The following is a 16,388-nucleotide window of genomic DNA, read 5'->3' as shown; positions in this document are numbered from 1 at the left end:
TCCTAGACCTGAAGACCTGTGGAAGAAGGGGACCAAGTCCAAGAAGTGCCGAAGAGTCCAGGGAGAACAGAAGCCCCTGGTAACCCGGATAAAGGTGCAAAAGAAGGACCACCAGGAAGGCAGAACAAAACATTTCCTCTGGGAGAGGAGTGTTCCGCCCTCTATCTTTTGGAAATAGGTGTTACACGCTTGGGAGCGGTAGCCTCTCCAAGCCAACCCTAGAGACGCTGGCTTCTAGACACTGCCTACATTTCACTAATAAAGGATAACTGGGCCTGGTATAAGGTGTAAGTACCTTAGGTACCCACTACAAACCAGGACAGCCTTCTACATCCATATTGAGCTTCAGGCAGTTGTCCTTCATCCAGTTGGTGACTTCTGTCATCCAGTTGTGGAACCTGGTCTTGGTGTTGGTGGTGGCTTCGGAGAGGAATCCATCTGAGAGTGACTCCTTGGATGTCTATGTTGTGTAGCCTTGTGACGAGTGTGTGGTGAGAGACCAAATCAAAGGCAGTTGAGAGGTCTAGGACGATCAGAGCCACAGTCTCTCCTCAGGTGAGTAGGGCTCGGATGGTAGCCGCATGGGCTGTCTCGGTGCTGTGGTTGCTGCAGAACCCGAATTGGGAGAAGTCGAGTAGGAGGTTCCGTTACAGATGTGAGGCCACTTGTCATGCCCCAATGGGCTTTGAACACTGTACTCACATTTCTGATGTGCTTGCTCATTGAAGAGCTGTACAGCTGCCCTCTAAGGCTGCTTACCTCTAAGGCTGATTTTCTGTTGACCAGGAGTAAGTAATACTTTTTTTGTTTCAATTAGTTAAAATTGTTAAAAATGTCATGATATATGATAGTACAGATAAAACAGCATTCATCGGCGATTAGAACAGTAGAATGCTATACAGTGTTATGTGTCAGTTTAGAGGGGCTCTAAAAGAACAATGAGGAATAAAAGACAAAATGTGTCTATTCAACCCGATCCCAGACTGTCAAACCGAACCTATGGTGATAAACCTTTCCGGCTGTCAGCAATAAGCACAACACAAAAGTGTAGTGTGCTGGCACGGAGCATAGAGGTGCTTGTGTGTCTAGAGTTGCAGGCAGGGACGGAAAGGACAAAGGAGCCTAGCAGGTGGAGCGGGTGCTCGTAACAGTTTTGAGCATGTGAAAGGGATAACAAAGTCAAAGGTGCCAGTAGTGGAGGCGTGAGCTGTGCATTTGGATCTTACAAACAAGCAGCAAGGGTGCACAGGCACTGCAGTGCATAGTGCTAATTGTAGACATAGGCCCTCATTCTGTCCCTGACGGTCTTCTGACTGCCAGGATTAATGTGGTGGTATTACTGCCATTAGGCTGGTGGTACATACCACCACATAAGTGTGGCTGGTTGGCTGCAGCCAACCTGCCACTTCTCCACTCATACCGGCGGTATGAGCTGCTGGGCCGGAGATGTCAATCTCTGACCCTGCAGCCCACAGAGTATTGCCGGTGTCATTATGAGCCGGCCTACAGCCATGGTTTCCGTGGCGTTCTCAACACCAAGAAAACCATGGAGGTAGGCCCTACCGGTGACAGGGAATTCTTTCTCTGTCATCGGTAGGTGGCCCCCCTAACATTCACCTGACACCCCCATCCATCCAAACACCCCCCCACCCCCTGATTCAAATACCCCCACCCCTTCCGATACACGCATTCACTCCCTCCACTTATAAACGCGCACACATCACCCCCTAAGCCCACTACAGTCACAGTGCCCCTCACCCCACACCCCCCTCCCACCTCCCCGCATACACGCACACATATACCCACGCGCACCGCACACGCATTCACTCATTCACTGGCATACACGCATTCACATATGCAATCGTCCAGACATACACACATTCTTACACACAGACTCACTGGCATGCAGACATGCACTCACTTCACCATTCTTACACGCATTCACCCATACACATACAACACAACACACACAGACGCATTCACACATGCACTCACACACTCAGACACACACACACACAACAACCCCAAGACATGTCTTTCACTCTGTGCTTTCTCAAGGCTGCAGTGAGATTGGTTGCCAGCAAAAGTTGTACGCTTTGTCTCCACGGTTCACAGAAACATACACACTCTTACGTGGGGATATTTTCTTGGAACATCAGCTGCGTTATTGTAAAAACACTACTTTGACCCATGTACGTTAGAGGGAGATTCCAGCCAGATGACCACGACTGTGTGCTGATTGCTGAGTGCCTCGCTACAGCTGCTTATGTAGACTACAGGCCTCTTGCTCAGGTATGACGGATGATGTCTTCCCAGGGGGAACCCTAACGGCAGAATTAGAGCTTAACATGCTGTGCTCTAACATAGCCTAGGTAGAAACTATGTATACAAACACTAGTGACAATATGGTAGCGTTATTTCTGTGTTTCACTCTCCTTGTTACTTTTTTAATCCTCTTGAGCGTCATCATCCTAGTTAATGCAAAACATGCTTTATTATCTAAGATACAGTTACCTCAATAAAACCTTATTGAACTTTACTCCGCCTCTGATTGTCCTTGCATACGTGAGACTAACATAACTGAGAGAAATGGATGAGATCTGAGTGACGACGATTTCCCTGAGGAATCATTTATGTAATTGTAGAATAGTGGAAGAGGAAACGATGAACTCCTCATACGCAGAAAGTGGGTAAAAACAGGTAAGATGTTTATTGTAAGTCCACGGCAGGCATACACATCTGATCTGGATGAAAGTCAGTCTGGCAATGCGCGTCAGGAATCCAGAACCTAATAACAAAGATTCTGTTTCCCCAACGACATGGAATTACCAACTTGAATATAAACAATGAGTAAGGGAAAAGAGGAAATAAGAAATAACAAGCACAGGTACATACAATTATGAGAACAAGGTACTATATATACATACCAGATCTTTGAGCTGCCCTTTCACAGAGATGGGAATTGGTCTTACCTTATGTGAAACAGGAACAGCTCCATCTTTAAGCCTGATACAATGTTCAAAACCTTTAACAACTCCGATAACATCAGCAAATACCTCAGGATATTTCTTGGTAAAAGATTCTGAGATGTTGGTAACTGGTAAACTGATTTCTGACACTACTATAGGCATTTATCCTAAACTAATAGGATTGTCAAAACCGGGACATAATACTATGCCCAACTTCGCAAGGTCTTTCCATCCTATGATTTCTCTGCCATCCACTGCTACGTATATTTTGGTCATGAAGCTTCTACCTAAAATAGATAAAGAGGACAAAAAATGCCCTAAGAGCTCAATGTCATGATCTCCAAAAGCTTTGGGACTAATGTCGGCATCATTCAATACTTTCATAGTTGGCCAATATCTCCGGTAAGTGACATCTGCAATAATGGTGACAGGTGAGCCAGAGTCAGCCATGACAGAAAGTTCAACTGAGTCAATAACTGCTTGACAGATGGGTCCCTTGAGATTTCTAACAGCGGTAATATCCACTGTTAGGACAACATTGGATAGGTTATTAGCACAGTCATCTACGTCATCTGACTGTATGCCTTTGGAATACACATTGTTAACTTTTACTTTCATGCTACTGCCACTAGGTTTGTAAGAACGGTAAGGCTGCTTGCAAGCAATTTGGAAATGACCAATTTTTTGACATTTTAATCATTTTTTACCCAAAGCTGGGCACAACTGGTTGTTGCTTAGATGATTGCGTGACCCACAACGGAAACAAAGTATTGTGCTCTTATTGAATTTTGTCGTTCTTTCCTTAATATAGTTAACTTCAGAGTTTTCTATTACTTGACCAACCGCTACATTCTCTGAGTGTCCGGATACTACTTTAGAGGTAACAATAGATCTCTCAACAGCTTTAGCTATATCTAATGTTTCCTCCAAGGTAGGATTTCGGCACGCTAATAACCGTTCTTGAATTTTTTTTGAATAACAGTGGAACACAAACTGGTCTCTAATATGCATGTCTACATGAGAACCAAAATCACATCTTGCAGCCAGCACACGCAAATTAGCCACAAATTCAATTCAACCACTGTCTCATCCATAGATTGTTTGCACATTGCAAAGTTGAACCTTTCTAATAAAACATTGTATTCATCCGAAAATTGCTTTCCAATTCTTTCTTTCGCTTCGTTATAAACATTCCAAATTGCAGTGTCACCACTACTTTCACTTGGTGGGGGAATAATTGGTAAATTGTCAAAAACACGCTGCCCGGCCACCCCAAGATGATTAAATAAAAGGGCCAACTTCCTGGTGGGAGTAAAGTCATTAGCATCAATAGCAACCAAGTAATTCTCAAAAATCCTTATCCATTCTCTCCACTTAATGTCCGGTTTTTGACTTTTAGATAAGAAAGGTGGAGGTTGAACTACTAAATTGCTGGTCGCCATAATTATGATGAAAAATAAAATCAAAAGTGGAGCTGAGATGCTTCGTAAACAAATTCCGTTCTAAATACTTAAGGCCAAGACACTTTCTCCACAAAATTTGTTGTGCTTGTTTGTAGAAATCATTCACCTTTAGATAAAATAAGTCCAGTTTAATTATATTATTTACTTTTTATAATGTCTGGATTCTCAATTATACAAACCCCTGTATAATGTAGTAAAATGCACGTGTTAAACAGGCATTTTATTGCTGGGGAACTGTTACTAAGGCCCTTCGCGCGTTGCCCTCTGCGCGTCTCGTCTCCTTGGAGACCAGTTTCCAAAATTCGGAAGAGTGGCGTAGCACGTAAGTGTCTTAGTCTCCAAGGCAACTTGACGGGGAGTCATGTTGGTGCTGAAATACGCGCGACGTGTGACGACAGACAGAAGAACAAGGGACTGTTGAAACAACAAATGGCTCACGCGAAGGTGGTTCACGCGCGGAGAGTTGAAATAAAACAATCCTCGCTCCAACAATCCTCGCGCCTTCAAGCAATCCTCGCACCTTCAAACAGGTAAGATTCAACGCCAAATTTTAAAGCAGGACGTGTTGAAATTAAACGCTGCCAAACCTTACGTGCAAAATACTGACGATCACGATGAGCCAAATTACTCTGCCATAATGTATATGCTGGTCGGTGGACTTGTTCTCCGAGTGAACTCCAAACAGCTACAAAGTATTTTTTTTCCAACAAAAACTTCACCCCACTCCTGTTACCAAAATGTAGTATAGTGGAAGAGGAAACGATGAACTCCTCATGCGCAGAAAGTGGGTAAAAACAGGTAAGATGTTTATTGTAAGTCCACGGCAGGCATACACATCTGATCTGGATGAAAGTCAGTCTGGCAATGCCCGTCAGGAATCCAGAACCTAATAACAAAGATTCTGTTTCCCCAACGACATTGAATTACCAACTTGAATATAAACAATGAGTAAGGGAAAAGAGGAAATAAGAAACAACAAGCACAGGAACATACAATTATGAGAACAAGGTACTATATATACATACTACAGTCATGCGGCCGGTTGCCCAAATCATCCCTGCTCTTGAGTGGAGATGAGGCACTGCTAGTTAGCTGGAACAAACCCAGATTAGGCCGACAGGTGTTACCTGTAGTGGGTTCAGACTCAGTCCCCCACAGTCCAGGAGATTCTGCCACCCAAATCCAGTAATCTCATTAGGATAAGAAGGACCTACACGACATGGCACCGCCAACGTTTGGTCAGGCTCTCATTTTTGGGTTCTCCTGAGTATCTCTGTCTCACTACATGCAAAGACACCTCAGTACCATATACGGAGATGTCCGTGGTATTATCTAGGCAATGATGGACCTATCTGGCCTTTATTGGCCACATATACACCGCACCCTGATGCGGCAACCTTGGCGGTAGCTGAGGTCCGCCACTTATATGCTGAGCTGACAGAAATATATAGACGATTAGTACAGTTTGTAATGCAAACATTAAATACAAACCCAGCACGTGCTGCCCCATCGCAACCACATGCAGTAACGCCAGGTATTAAACCGGCGACTGCACATTCGATCATGGGTAAGGTACTTGCCAAACGAGAAGAGATTCCGTTTTGGTTAGCACAAAAAATAAATGTGCTGGAAGCAATATTTCCCCATATGGGATCTCAGGATAAGCATAGAATATTAACTATGTGCTTGCCACTTGGAATGGTTCCAACAGTAGATAACTGCAATACTTGGGTCACGGTTTTTGCCACGCTGTATACTACCGCACATGGTACACTGACATTTGCCAATCTTCCGGAAGTGTTAAAACAGATTCAAGATGAATACAGGACTGCCCTGGACTTGGGGATGGGCAATTTTGCCACGGTATGGTCAATAATATTAAGCAACCTTAAAGGGGAAGTAGTTGCACTAGCAGTGCGAATGCGGCTCCGGGACGTTCCTCCACAGGATCAAGAACATGAGCTGCCAAAGATTACCAGGGAGACCTACTCAATATTGGTCGAGATAGTCTGGGGGCCAGACCCACAAAACCACAGTTTCATGGTAGATCTAATAAAGATACTACCAAGCAAGCATCTGAGGGTTCTAAAAAACGCTGGTATAAAAAACAGCAAACACCTAAAAAAGAAAAGGGAGAATCGACGCATACGGAGACCCCACAGAATAGATATAATCCCAGAAATAAAGATAATATAAAAATGCCTGACAGATATCAATATGTTGATACATGCTAGTCTCGTTCCTTTCAGGACTCACCGGAAAAACGCAGTGAGAGAGGTGGGCAGTCAGAGCGAAGAACTGAGTACGTGAAACTGAGACAGGAATCTCAATGCTCTACAGAAGTTTCTGTTAAAAAAGAAGAGAAATTTACCCAACAAAAACCTCAATTTAAAAGAAAAAAGTGGCAGCAGTTGCAATTCGTCATGCCACTCAAGAAGAGGGCTCTATTGAAGAACAAGAAGTGGGTGTAATGGGTTCTTGGTCTACCCGTGATGGATATTGAAATGACTCTATAGGTACAGGGCTTTGTTGGTATTTTCTTTATTTGTATTCTATTTCAGGGTCTTTCTTGGGGAAACACTTCTTCTTCCTTTTAGTTCATAACTGTGATGTGATATAATTGCTTTCCTTCAGGTCGTTCCAGTGGATGTCCGAAACCCGCCTGTCTGGTGGTCGAGTAGGGTCAGGAGCTCGTTCCAGAAGAGGTGGACCGGCTTCCCCAAAACAATAGAAAGAATGGAAAAGTGTAGATGTTGGTTTTAGGGTTTTTATAGGGTTAGTGTGGTTTGGGAGGGAAGGGGTGCAGGGTTGTGCATGGGGACTAAATTTATAGTGTTTTCACCTTCCTGTGTATAGATTTTCTCTCTCTCTCTTTCTCCCGTTTTATAGTAGTTTTATATAGGAGGATGGTTATTTTCACCACCATGTCCGTGTGTTAAATGGGATCACCTTCTCTTAAACACCTCTTCCCCAATCCTCCCTCCACTCCCTCAAGGCTTCTCCCACCCTTCGGCCATTCGGGTAGAGGTTTTAATGCGAGGTGCGATCGTACCTGAGTATGCCATGCCCCTCCTGGGACGTGGCGGCTTCCTTCGTTTCTCCTCGGCGTCTCTCTGGGGCTCTCCGGATCCTCCCGCAGCTGTTCTCCGGTCTCGGGTCTCCGTCGGTCTTCGTTTGTGGTCTCCCTTCTTTCCGTTTCTCCAGGTCGCTGTCCTCCTTGGGTTCCTGGCGTTTCTCTCTCTCCGGTCTCCGTCCACAAGTCTTCCTCCGGCTTGTCGGAACAACACCCAGTTTGTCCTACGGCTCTCTCTATTTCCGTGTTTGTGACCCAGAACTCCTCCTCCGATGTCACTTCCGGTTTAGTTGTTCGTTCTGCCGTACCCCCGGGGTATGGGGTTATCGGCTCGTAGCTATGGTTCGTAACCGTGGCAATAGACGCCCGGTTACAGTGGGCATTAGCGCAGCAGAGGTCACAATAGTTCGCCAGAATCATCAAGAGCATCTGGAGGTGAAAGCAACTGATGACTTCTTACAAGTTGAAACACGCCTGACTGGGTGTACAAAGTAACGTTACAGTTAGAAGTAGACATGGAACGCACAATCGACGCAATCTTTTGGGATTGCGTCGTAAATGTATATGCTATTCTACTTGCTGAAAGGGATTGGCCACCTGAATTTGTCCATACCTGCCCATATGGGGAAGAGGTTATCAAACCTTCTTTCTCGCCTCTTGTTCCCGAAGAGCTCACAGAATCCTACGCCATTGATTGGGCATTGGGGCAGGCACCCGTATTATACCGCAACCACTTAGGGTGGGATAAAGATTCCCCCTATCATGTAACCCCAATTAAAAATCAGCCCCAACCTCAACCTCAGTATCCAATAAAACATGATGCTAAAGCATCCATGAGGGAAATCCTCACACAACTAGAGTACCAGGGTGTAATCGAACCCTGTGTCTCACCAATGAATAATCCTTTATTCCCAGTAGCTAGACCAGACCATTCGTACAGAATAGCCTTAGACTACAGACACTTAAACAGTCATACACATACATATGCTATACAAAACTCTCATAGCACAGCACTTATGAACAACATAGTGTGCAAAAAATACAAAACAACACTGGACATTTCCAACGGTTTCTTCTACCAAAACATAGCGCCTGAGAGTAGAGACCTAACAAGTTTCAGCGTACTGGGCTCCCAGAAAAAATTCTGTTGTTTACCAAAAGGGTACAAGAACAGTCCAGGACTGTTTGCGGATCGTGTAACTTCAATATTGCACGACATTGACCCTGAAGCATGGTCCAATGTAGATGATATCTATCTTACGGATGATGAACTACTGCAACATCTAAGATGGGTAGCCCGCATTGTTGTAGGATTTGCCAAATTCGGCTACAAATTCAATTTCAAGAAAACAAAAATAGTCAGCGTCCTGTTTCGTGAAAACAAATTATCAAGGGAAGGAAAGGACCTTGCACCACAATTCTTAGAAAAATGCACACAATTACATCCTCCAAATACCATTAAAAACTCCAATCTCTATTGGGTTTCCTAAACTTTGGCATAACTCACTTTCCAGATTACACATGATGCAAAAAAAGCCTTATATGACTTAATACTTCCCGATTTCTCCAGTAAATTCTGGAAAGTTGAACACACACGCATTCTCAGATCTTTGCAAACAGACATGCTTGCAGCGCAACACCTACACACAAGGAACAATAAAAAACATCTGGTCATCAGAGTAATTTCTGGTACCATTGGTTTCATCTATGTGACATTTAATGAGGTTGAGACCGTCCGATAGCATACAAATCACCTTTGTATTCAACAGCAGAACAACGCTTTGCTCCCACTGAGAAAATACCCACTGCTGTTCAGATGGCTGCCATTAAATAAAGACCACTAGCCCAGGGGAAATGCATTATTGTAGTATCTCCAATCCCAGCCCTTGAGGCTCTTACCAAAGCCAGAGTTTCAAATGCTAAAGCATTACATCCACGTTGGATCCAAAGGGCAATGTCTCTGACAGCCATTGATGTAGACTATATTTTTGACCCAAAGCTACAAACTCAAGAATTTTTGCAATACGAACTAGAATACCCAGTTCCGGCAAATACATTGCCTATTGATCAATATCAAAGAGTTATGTACACCGATTGCTCAGCACAGCCTTCTATAGGCACAAAACACCAATACTCCGCTGCTTGCGCAGTCATGAGCGGCTACATAGAAGGTGGCAAATTCTATCCACAATATACCTTTACGCAAACCCTAGGGGATTGCACAGCACAACTAGCAGAGCTGAAGGATCTGGTGATGGCACTGGAACATACAGATCCTGACCAGCTAACGCTGATTGTCTGTGATTTGTACTACTGTTTCCAGTCCTTCAATGAATTTCTGCATTACTGGCACCAGAATGGGTTCAGAGATTCTAAAGGTAACACCATCAAACACAGACTACTGTGGGGGAAAGTAGCGGATCTAAAAGAAACACTACCAAATGTCCATGTTGTGCATACACTTGGACACCATCCGGTTGGAATACACGTTGATGGAAATACATTGGCTGATGAAGCAGCCAGATCAGCAGTAGCTACGGCTTCTGTTGCTGCAGTAACTCATTCTAGAATGAAACCAGACGATGTCATATGGGCTGCCGTGAAAGCAACGGCTGAAGGCACGCCTTTCCCAAAAGCATTCCCTGCTAAATATTCCTACAGGATAGGAGGCCTCCTTCGACACAGAAGTAACAATACCAAGTCTGGGAGTTTGAGTAAATCCCAATAAAGACCAGAGTTGATTAAAGCAGCGCATGAGGGGGTTTCCTATGCCCATGCTGGTGTGGCGGCTACAATATCATTGTTGCAAGCACATTATTGGTGGCCAGGTCTATGCAAACAGACCAAGCAATATGTCCTTTGTTGTGACATCTGCCAACAAATAAAGGGATCCACCGTCAAACACCCACTGCAAACACCCCTCCTAATTTCCAACAAACCATTACAATGTGTGTACTTGAACTATTGCGATCCCCTAACACCGGACAGTGCATACAAATACATCTTAGACGCTGTTGACTCCTGCTCCAGATTTCTATGGGTGTGACCACAATGCTCGGCTGACGCTCGGAATGTTATTAAAGATTTGCAAGATTTTATCGGCACATATGCAGCTGTGGCTTTCCACTAGGACCAGGGCCATGCTTTCACCTCAAGGGCATTCAGGGACGCCCTGGCTTCATTAGGGGTCCAACTCCATTACTCGTCTCCATTTCATCCCGAGGGAAATAGCGTAGTGGAGCGACAAAACTGGGATTTAAAGCAATCCTTAACAGCCAGAGTATTAGGTACAGGTCGTAGTTGGCTTAATCACCTATATGGAGTCCAGAGAGCACTTAACATTCTGCCTAGAAGGTCCCTGGGGAAACATACTTCATACGAGTGCCTGTTTGGAAATCTATGTTCCAGATCTTGATGGTCCTGGCGTGGAGGCGGCAGAAACACCTTTTGATATAAATGAACTTGTCACTGTCTTGCAGGAATTACAATAGTCGTGACAACAACGCTTCTGCCAGTGCTGTCTCCATAGGAATTAAGGATGTACCAACAATACCTACCGGCTGGATTCCAAAGGTTGGAGATCTAGTACGTGAAAAAGTTGCTGTGAAGAAGGAGTTAGGTCCTTCCTATCGTGCACCGGTCCCAGTCCTGGGAATACACGGTCCCAGAACTGTCATTTTATCACCGCTGCCTGGTTCTAAAGAAAAACGCTTTGTCTCCATCGACAATGTCAAGTTACACCATGTGGTCGATCCTGCACAGCAGACCAAGAGGAACAACCAGTAGTTCCCGAATCCCTCTCACTACTGGTCAAGATGTCCCTCTACAAGACTTAAGCAGCAACGCTGACACCTCTCCGAGCTTGGGGAGGATAGAAAATGATCTTGCATTAGTTCCACTAACATCGATTACAACAAGCAGCATGGAAACTGCTGATCGGTTTGACTCGACTTCTACACAGACGGATGGCGCCATTTATTATGAACCACTGCGGGAGACCCCTACCAGTTCTCCTCCTTCAAATACGGCTCCAGTTTTTGCACAAACTGTGTCTGGATACTTTGCCGACATCAATGACACCTTTTCGGACTCATCTGCCTCTCCTGTATCTGAACTGTCAAAAACACGTAAGCTGATAAATTGGCTTAAAATAAATTACTTCATTTTCCCATGGACCTATCTGTGGCTTTCCTTGACTATATTAGCTTTCCTCCTTTGGACTGGCTTTGTTATTACTTTCTTTCTATTAATACATGGTCATTACCTTCCTGATTGATCAACGGTTGAACTGGTGGATGAGGTCCTAAAAACTCATTTTTCTTCTCACAAGGTCCGCAGAGACTTGTCTTTCGTGAACATTTCCGCTATACCAATTCCCAATGGGATTGTTTGGGATAAAGTCACATTTGATATATATACGGCCTGACTGAGGCCATTTAAATACCATATGTGTTTAAACTTTCTATGAATGATGTAATAACACCCAGAGTTGTTTCTGATGACTGGGATGTAAAAACAGTTGATTCTATGATGACTGAATTGCAGTATTTTACTGTATTTGAAAGAGATGATGTTTATCAATCCAAAGAAAATTATGGTGGCATGTTCTGTTATAATTACTATGGACACCACTTCATTCACAGAGCAAGTACCCTAAAGGCTATTTTTAATAATTACACACAATGGGAACATTGTCCAACTCCTCCACAAGGAAGTTCTAAGACATATTCTGAAAAATGTGCATATTTTTCTAGACACAATGTTAAAAATGCTGAGTCATATTATTTCAAATTGCCATTTATGGAAAATGTACACATAATATAGACAGATACACAAATCATTTATTCAGATTCCTTTATTTCCCAGTTGGCTATAGAAGGCTATGAATATTGGTTGAAGACAATTGACTTAAAAAGTGTGTGGGGAACAAAAAATTGGCAAATAAGGGGAAAGGAAGCTTTATTTAGAGCATGCCTGATACCTGTTCAAATTATATTTGTGAATGAAACTGTACAACAGACAAGCTGCTGAGGCTTACCAAAAATTAAGGAATTGAACGCGCCCAGCATTCCTGCCCCTGCAAAATTTTACAAATGGCAAAAGTATATCAATGCAACTAAAGATCAGCTTGATGAATGGTCCAGAATGGCACGTTTAATGCTTCACTTTCACATCCTGGTGGGTGGTTATTGAAACCAATACATACCAATGGGTGTCATAAACATTTTGTAAACTCCACTGGGGGTTTTAGAACAAGTAGGCCAGGCCCTCGCTATGTGTCATCTGAACATGCGGGTATAGTTCAAAATACAGGGCCTTATTACAAACCTGTCTGTCGGTGTTAAGGCAGCGGTAACACCGCCAACAGGCCGGCGGTAACAAAAATGTAATCATGACCACGGCAGAAACCGCCAACACATACAGCCACTTTAACACTCGGACCGCCACGGCGGTAGCAACAAACACCGCAGCGGTAACCTCCAACAGTCAGGAGGAAGGCAAGGTATTACAAGCGGCCTAGCTGCCACCTTTTTACGGGGCGGTACCAAAGCCATCAAAAGCACAGCGGAAACAGTGTCCTGAAGGGAAACAACTCATATTTCGACACTCAAGGAAGAACCAGGACGCCATGGAGCCCGAGCTGCAGGTCTTCCCCATGCTGGTGTATCTGCTCATATACGAGGAGTACCAACGCCGGCGACGATGACCACGGTGAGTACTGCACCTAGAACACAGAGGAGAGGGGAGGAAAAAGAGAGTGACACACGCATGAAACACGCAACACCCCCACGCCCACCCCCAACACCATACACACAAACACATGCAGCAACATTACAAATACACCCCGTAACCCTCTGGAATAACGCAATGACAAAAGGAATGGAATCAAATGAGTGTTATATTAGAAATAGTTAGAAATACTTTTAAATTCAAAAACAGTATTTACAAAATATACAATATTTACAAAATGCGGGACAATGTCCAATCAAAATGTCCGTGGCCCACTGGCCCAAAACACATAGGCCAAGGCCCTACTTGACTCCTGCCTCAATACGGAGAGAACACTGCAGGGGCATCAGGTCGAAAACACACAGGCACCTCAGGTGGACGGGGAAGAGGGGGCACCTCAGCCGGAAGATGGTACAACGCCACTGCTCCTGGAGGGGGCCACATGCCCATCACTATGTGTGGGAGTGCAAAGCCACAGTCTCTCAAGTGGGTGCCAGTTTTCCACTGGTTCTGAAGGGGGCTTTGTGCCCAGTGTGCTTCATCCTGCCAAGGATAGGGTGAATGGATGTCTTCTTCCACTGGTTCTGGAGGGGGCTTTGTGCCCAGTGTGCTTCATCCTGCGAAGGATAGGGTGAGTGAATGCCTTCTTCCACTGGTTCTGGAGGGGGCTTGGTGCCCAGTGTGCTTCATCCTGCCAAGGACAGGGTGAGTGGATGCCTTCTTCAACTGGTTCTGGAGGGGGCTTGGTGCCCAGGGATGCAGCACATGGGGTGTTCAAGGTCACAGTCACTCACCTGGGTGTCAGATCCACATAATTTTCTGTGAGCGGAATGCATGACACACCATGGATGCAGGACTACAGTCCATCCGCCGGCGGGGACGGCTGTACAGTGGTTGCAGTGCTGGTGCAGTTGTCGTGCTGCCAGTGGTGGCGGGAGGCTCCAGCTCTTCCCCTGCAGCCTCGGACGGTTGCCCGCTGGGGCTGCTGGTGGCGGTGCTGCTTGCGGCGATGCTGGCCGCAGTGCAGATGGTGGTGCTGGCCACGGTGCAGTGCTGCCAGTGGAGGGGGGGGGCTCCAGCCCTTCCCCTGCAGCCTCAGACGGCTGCCCACTGGGGCCGCTGCTGCTGGTGGCAGTGCTGCTTGCGACGCTGCTGTCCGCGGGGGAGGTGGCAGTGCTGGCCCCGGTGCAGGTGGTGGTGCTGCCTGTGGAGGGGGGAGGCTCCAGCCCTTCCCCAGCAGCCTCGGACGGCTGAAGTGCCCTGGCTGGTGTTCTGTGCCCCTTCCTGCCCTTGGCAGATGGTGGTGCCTCGTTGCTTCTGCTAGCTGGAGTCTTTCCCTTGGCCTTGCTGGCTGGTTGTGCCTCCTTTTCCTTGCTGGATGCTCTCCCCTTTTTGCCCTTTCCTGGTGGCGGAACCTTCTTGGCCTTGGCAGGTGTTGGTGGCACACTGGCTGGGCAGATGGGTGCCTCCTTAGAGCTTCTCAGACCTGCAGAAACCACAGCGGACGTGGACTTGGTGGCTGAGGTGCTGGACTGGGTTCTGGCCACCCTAGCCCGAGGTAAAGGACAGGGGGAGAGGTAGAGAAAAGGTCAATGTTGGTGAGGAAAAGCTTCTTAGGGACATTAGGGCGGGAAGAGGGTGAAGATTTGGGAGTGGAGGAAGAGGGAGTGGTTGTAGGAGGGGTCAGTCTGCTGTGTTTGGGTGCAGGTGCATGAGCTGGATGCTGTTGTGAGGTGGATGGCTGTTGGGTGGGTGTGTGCTTGCGTTTGTGTACTATGGGAGGCGGGGTCACAGACACAGTGGGAGAGGACACAGGGGATGTGTGTATGGATGTGGGGGTGGTGACTGCCAGTGAGGGGCGTGTTTTGATAGGTATGCTGGTGATGGAGGTAGTGGATGAGGATGTAGTGCATGCAGGTGTGAGTGGAGACGCTACTGGGAGGGAGGTGGATGAGGAGGAGGAGGGGGACACAGTGGAGGCACTGGATTTTGGAGTGTCTGCATGGGGATGGTGCATGTGTGAGTTCCTGTTAGATGAAGTGTGGTGCTTGTGTTTGCCTGAGCCACTTCTGTGTGTTGATCTGGGTGAATGCTGGTCTGAAGGTGTGCTTGGGATAGGTTGGAGCTGGAGACAGGGACAATGGCTGCCATCAGTGCAGAGGCCAGAGCCTGAAAGGCTCTTTGTTGGGCCACCACGCCAGAGTGAATGCCCTCCAGGTATGCATTTGTTTGTTGCAAATGCCTCTCGACACCCTGCATGGCATTCAGTATGGTTGACTGCCCAACAGTGAGGGATCTCAGGAGGACAATAGCTTCCTCGCTGAGGGCAGCAGGGCTGAATGGGGCAGGGCCTGAGGTGCCTGGGCGAGGAGATGCCCTCCCTCCTGGGTTAGTGGGCATGGGAAACACGCTGAGGGGCTGCTGGGAGGGCGGTGCTGGTACAGGGGGTGGCGGCTGCACCTGTTGTTGGGGTGGGCACAGAGGTGTCCGCCACCACCAGGGAGCTTCCATTGGAGGAGGAGTCGCTGTCTGTAGTGTCCCCTCCTGTCTCTGTCATGGTGCTCCCCTCGCCCTCCGTCCCACTGGTGCCCTCACCTTTGGTGGATTCGGCCTCCAGGCCCATGTGGGATGCAGCTCCCTCCGTCGCCGGTGCCTCTGCTCCTGCGCCAGATGATGCTAATGCACAGAAGGACAGGGTGACAAAACAAGAAGGGGGGGGGAGAGACAGAGGATACACTTGGTCAATGCCAACAACAACACTACCATTGGCGTACACAACACACAGGGATCAGCCCTATGCACTAGGCCATAGACTACCAGTTACAATGCTAGTCACCAGCCCATGGGGTACATTGCCCAACGCCATTGGCTGCACACCTGAAACCAACAGGACCCTGCCCAGTAGTAGATGCCCACTAACACTGTTGGGGTTAGAGTGCTTCAGAGCCTGCCCAACAATGGACCTAACCCTGCCAGTTTGCCCTGGCCTACGGGCATCCACAGCTCACATCCCTCACCCAGGTACAACCTTAACGCGTGCAAAGCAATGAATCTGAATCTGTACTCACCCCCTTGTGGCTGCTGTGATACCCTCAAGCACCCATCCAACTCCGGATAGGCCACCGCCAGGATGCGGAACATCAGGGGGGTCAG

Source organism: Pleurodeles waltl, unplaced genomic scaffold, assembly GCF_031143425.1.
Source record: "Pleurodeles waltl isolate 20211129_DDA unplaced genomic scaffold, aPleWal1.hap1.20221129 scaffold_37, whole genome shotgun sequence".
NCBI lineage: Eukaryota > Metazoa > Chordata > Amphibia > Caudata > Salamandridae > Pleurodeles > Pleurodeles waltl.
The sequence above is the reverse complement of the archived record's forward strand: the minus strand, read 5'-3'. Positions refer to the sequence as shown.